The sequence below is a fragment of the Cupressus sempervirens genome, chromosome 9, assembly GCF_028749045.1.
Source record: "Cupressus sempervirens isolate cs-2001-9-10 chromosome 9, ASM2874904v1, whole genome shotgun sequence".
Lineage (NCBI taxonomy): Eukaryota > Viridiplantae > Streptophyta > Pinopsida > Cupressales > Cupressaceae > Cupressus > Cupressus sempervirens.
The window spans coordinates 184414194-184420582 of record NC_143126.1 but is presented as its reverse complement, the minus strand read 5'-3'; positions in this window follow the sequence as shown (position 1 = coordinate 184420582).

Sequence of the window (6389 nt, the reverse complement as noted above, 5' to 3'; positions counted from 1 at the left end):
TTTATGGAGATTGAACATGAAAATTTTGATCTTTCTTCAAACCATCACAAGTCACATCATTGATGTAGACTTCAAGAGGAGATGAATTACCTTCATCCTCATCTATATTGTCATCATTGATAATAAAATCATTATTTACACCGATAACTTCATCTGAAACCATAGATGAGCCCACTATGGCATCATCTCTCACAATATCCATTGCATTTATGAAATTATTTTGTATGATATTCAAATGTGTGATATATTGAGTGCATTGGAAGTAATGTAATTGGATTTTGGACCCACTCTATTGATATCAATATGACATCCATTGATTGACTCTCAATCAAAGTTTCTTCATGAGAGTACCAATCTATTGGATCAAGTGGGAGACTAGATATATTCTGTGTTTCATATAATGGAAGCAACCGATTCCCATCTTCTTTTAGGGCTTCTGGAATGTTATGAATTTTACAAGATTGCATGAGCTCTAGTGACAATCTACAATAGTCCCTTTTTTTAATTTGTTTTTCATTTACACAATTTGCCCAGTGGTCCTCTAAAGTAGCCTAGTTTTTGTAACTTCTATTTATAGTTCTAGATATCCTTCCTACTAGATCAAAGTTATATCCCACATCCCCAATAGTATTAATTGAAAGATGAGCCACATCAAGTTTTGCACTTTCTTCTATTTCAAGATCAGCACAGGAGTAGTTACCAATAGTTATTGGAAACTTAAATAAATCTAAGCATCGGTCCCCAAATTGTCTTGTTACTTGAAAAAATTGTCTACACAACTCCAAAAGCAATAGTTTATAGGAAGGGTAGCGTGACATCTTCCATGGATAACCATGGAAGCCAGAAACCCTTACATAGGTGAATGTTTGAAATTGGATATACCAATTTCGATATTTTGCAATTTCATCAACAGCCTCATTGGATATTCTTCTTTCCATTTTATTATGAAGTTTTCTTATGATAGTGAAAGTGAAACCATCATTGACTCTATAAAAATTCTTTTCACTTTCAATCATTTCTAACTAAGGAAAATAATTGTAAACTCCTGGCTGAACCTCTCCAAACCTATCATTCTTATTTATTCCTAGAAATATATTCTACAAGGCCAACAAATAGACAAAATATGATTTCATATAGAATGTTTTTCTATGGAGAATATCAATTAACTATGTGTGCAAGAAGTTGCTGATGATGGATGCCCAATAGAATTGTTTTTTGTTACAAATTTTGTGGATGAAATAAAGCATCCATGTCTCAAAATGAGTTGAGCAAGGACAACCAAAAACCCTACTCAATAGAGTGATATAATCTCTACCCTCTTCTATAAAATCAACTTTGTGCTATCCTTTGGGTAGTTTTTTCACATTGGTATTTTGTTGATGCATCAATTTATCATTCAAAAACCATCTTGCAATTGAATCAGATTGGGAATAGTAATCATTGGCAATTTTCATATCAACAACAACATAGTGGTCATGATGTGGAATATTGAATGCTTCTCTAACAAATTCAGGTGTATTAACCAACAATGTTACACCCTAGGAATTTTTAACTTTCCTATCATTTGCATTGTAATATTGTGTGCATGCTAAAACCAATTCCATAGATTAAAGAGAAATTGGGAACACGACTACTTCAACCAATCCTGAAGTTGTCAATCTCTGCCAGAGAAGAGACATTCCCTCACCCCTTTTCATTCTATTTGAAAATTCCATAATATCAATGAACCCTAAATTTGTGTCTCCTATCTCCTTATATGCTAAAGCAAACTTAGACTTATGAAGATTCCTTGTAAATTTGTACTTCATAGTGAAAAATATAATGTATGTGACCTGAAAATATTGTTCTTTTAAAGTAATAAGCAAAAAGCCCTAAAAGACAAATGAGAAATGGATTTAGATAAAAGAAAATAAAAGTGTGGATGCAAAAAAAACAACACACTTTTCATTATTTTTATCGAAGAAATATTTAATAGCACGAAGAAGTTGAATCAAAGATCAAAGCAATAAAAGTAGTGACAATATAAAATAATTACATCTATGGTTATTTTTATATGAGAAATATTTTATGGCACAAAAAAGTTTAATGAAAGATTAAATCATGGAAATAAATTTCCATAGCCATTAAGAATTGAATATATTATGTCAAATGCAATACAATTCATGCTCCAAAGATATATGGATCTCGACCCAAACAAAACAATGTCATGTTGAAATCCACTATTTTAGTATCCATCTTTCATTAACCCAATCATTGGCTTGACATACGAGGGAACAAGAATATGCTTGAAGAGTTGTAGTTTTGAGAAAAAAATATTTCAAAAAATTGTTGGTGATTTAAAGGAGATTCAAAAACATCTACAACAATACCTATCAACCCACAATTATTCTCGAACATGTCAAGAACTAAATCCACTGAAATATATTCAAGTGGGCTAACAACCATAGGTGAAGGTTGAATAAATTCAGAATATAATTCCTCTATAAGATGCTCTCAGGCCCATTCATCTATTATAAAATTATCATATTCAATGATGAACTTAGGCATCTGTGCATTGTTGACATATCTTATTATGGTCACAGGGATCCATGCTCCGTTGAAACCATTCTCTTCACAACACACTTCTACCTTCATCCTGTAATGAAAATCCATGTTCTATAACTTAACCTTGAAAATATTTTATAAAAGATTAATTTTCTAATTTAAACATTTAAATCAAATCCTAATAGAACAAAAAATATACATTCAATATTCACAACTATATTCATTGTTAAAAAAATTAAAACACAAATTTAGCTACCAAACCACAATTTGAACCACATCCAAGCTCTTCTAGGATTACACAAAGAAGACATTTCATTGCTCATATTTCAAATTTAATAAATTGATAGAGCAAAGAATAATATCATATGAAATCCTCTTGTAATCAAACATGTCAAAATATTTCATATATCTGATGGAGTATCTTAATTGGTGACATCCATTTCCCTTCGTAAATTATTTTTCTTTCTCCTATTTTTATAAATAAAAATAGATTATTAAATAATATACATTCTTACATAATTTATGATAGATTCTGGCTGATTTTTATTATATAATTTTAAATTTAAATACTTCAAATTTACATTCAAAATTTATGCTTTATTTTACAATTGGAAATTTCTTAATGTTTAACAATTTTGGGTCTAACACTAATTATTTTCTAGGTAGTTTGAATGCATCTAACAATCAATGTCTCCAATTTCAAACTATGTAATCTCTCAATTCAGCTACCAATCTAAAGTTGTAAATCATATTGTATCAATATTCTTAATCAAATATTATCACTCAAGAATTGTTAATTAAAGATTTATTTTGTATAGGCTTGGAGTCTGAAATGGTTGAGGTTTAACAATAATGTCTCATTGGTTTAGATATAGGGTTAGCGTTCAAATATCTTTATAATTAGTCCCTTCCTCAATTTGGTTTATTGTTAAATTTAAACACTTCAAATTTACATTCAAAATTTATTCTTTATTTTTTAACTGGAAATTTCTTTATTTTTAATTATTTTGGGTCTAATTATGGTTATTTTCTACCTAGTTTGAATGCATCTAACATTCAATGTCTCCAATTTCAAACCACGTAATCTCTCAATTCAGCTATCAATCTAATATTACATATTTTTAAATTTAAATACTTCAAATTTACATTCATAATTTATTCTTTATCTTGCAACTGAAAATTTTTTAATGTTTAATTATTTTGAGTCTAACACTAATTATTTTCTACCTAGTTTAAATGCATCTAACAATCAATGTCTCAAACTATGTAATCTCTCAATTCATCACAACACACTTCTACTTTCATCCCATAATGAAAATCCATGTTCTACAACATAACCTTGAAAATATTTTATAAAAAATTTATTTTCTAATTTAAACATTTAAATGAAATCGTAATAGAAAAAAAAAAGCATGCATTCAATAGTCACAACTATAATCTCTATTTGCAAATTAAAACACAAATACAATTACCAAACCACAATTCCAACCACAGTCATAAAGATAATTGAATACTAACCCTAAATTTGAACCAATGAGACATTATTGTTAAACCTAAACTAAATGAAACTCTAAGCCTATATAGAATGAAACCTTTATCCAAACTCATCCTTCATTGATAATATTGATAGTATATGATAGATTCTGGCTGATTTTAATTACATAATTTTTTTTAATACTTCAAATTTACATTCATAATTTATTCTTTATTTTGCAATTGGAAATTTCTTGATGTTTAATTATTTTGGGTCTAATACTACTTATTTTCTACCTAGTTTGAATGTATCTAGCAATCAATGTCTCCAATTTCAAACTATATAATCTCTCAACTCAACTATCAATCTAAAGCCTTGGTAAAACCTATAAACTAACCATAATAAAGCAACAACCATAATCCTACTATAAAATAACCATAATAAATCAATAACCATAAACCTATAAAATAACCATAATAAATCAAATAACTATCAAACTAAATTACAGTAATATTGAGAAGGTACTAATTTATGAGTATGATAGCTATATCTCATAACACAAAACTATAATTCTACAAAGAAATGAAAAATAAAAATAATGATTGTTGTCACCTAAACACATAAACAAATAACTATCAAACTAAAGTATTATATAAAGAATAAAAATTAGATTAAAAGTTGAGGAGAAGGCTATAATTTTTCATTGTGATAATATTTTGCTAAGTAAATGAAATATTATTATTAATTATATTAAAATAAAATTATAACAGTTCAATATGTTGTTTTAATTATTTAAATAAATTTAGACTTTTCAACAATTTTAAATGAATTTATTTAATTTTTTCTTTTAAATAATATTTATAAGATTGAGGAAGTTTTTTAAATTTTTTTTAAAGACAATTATTTTTATAATTTATAAGTATAAATCTAATAACTTTGAGTACATTTTTATGTTAATTTCTAAATCAATATGTTTTCATTTTACACATTAATAATTAAAATAAATAAGAAATAAAATTTTAATAGAAACTTTTTTTTACAATCAATTATTTTTGAAATAGTTGAAATTGAAATCATATAATATATGAATCAATATATATATATTTGAAAAATGTGTACTTTTTATTGTCAAATTTATTTAATTGGTTTTCTTGATTTCTGTTCTATAATTTACTATTCATAATCTTAGGTCACTTTTTACATTGCAATGTACATTAATAAATATTTAACTACATATCAAATTATAGATTTATAAACATACTTGTAAATATTTTTATTTTTAAATTTCTTTTCTTATAAAGTTTTGTTTCAAAATAAACATTTTTAAATGATAGTTTTGTAGTGCTAATATTTTTTTTAAAATTATTATTCTTTAATAAATGACAAATTATCCTTAGAAAATGAATGTTTTGAAAATAGACTTATATTTTACTTTATTTTTAATAATGTTTACATAGGACTTAAAAAATAATTTACTTATTCATATATATTGTCTCAAATTATTTAATTTAAATATTAATATGAAAAAATTGTAATAATATGTTTTTGATAAGATAAACAAGTTTTAAAGGGACCCTGAAACCCAAAAGTAGCTATAAACCAAGGCTGATAATAAGCAAAAAAGCTTAGCCAGAAAAAATGAGTCTAAAGGTTTATAATAAGCACGAGGCCTAGACAACAACAAAGGCCAACAAAAAGGGTAGAACAAACTATCTTTAATGAAACTAAGCAAAAGCCAAAACGAAAAGCTAGTAGTGAAACAACAAAAACACAAAAGACTGAACTAGAGGACTACTCTTCATTCTTTTTCTCGAAATCTTGCATGGTCTAGGTAGCCTCATAAATCTTCTAGTGCTCCTTGGCCTTCTGCTCTTGGACTTTCTTTGTTTCCTTGTCCAAACTGGTAAAGGTGATGTTAGTAGCCATATCATCATCAAACCTGGCTCTTTCTCTATCCTTTCCATCCTCACCTACTAGCAGGCCTTTGTCTTTGGTCACATTGGTTAAAGAGAGCATATTGTCATTGATTGAATTGAGGAGAGAGATCATCTGACTAGCCAAATTGTGGTTGTAGTTTTCAAGATTCTTAATTCTCCTCTCAACCAGACTGGCTCTATCACTCTGATTCTCTTGGTTCTCATTTTCAATCTTCCTGTTGTTGCCCTCCAACTTACACACCTTTTCTCTAACCTCTTCCAACTCATGGTATAGCCACTTGATTGATCTGAAATTATCAATCATGTTGTTATGAGCATTTTTCAAAAGGTTCATTCTTGTCTCCCTTGCATTAGTAGAGATGGCCACAATAGTTGGATCAATGAGCTCTTCAAGCCGGGGCTCTTCCCGATTCTCCACCAGAATCTGAGGATTC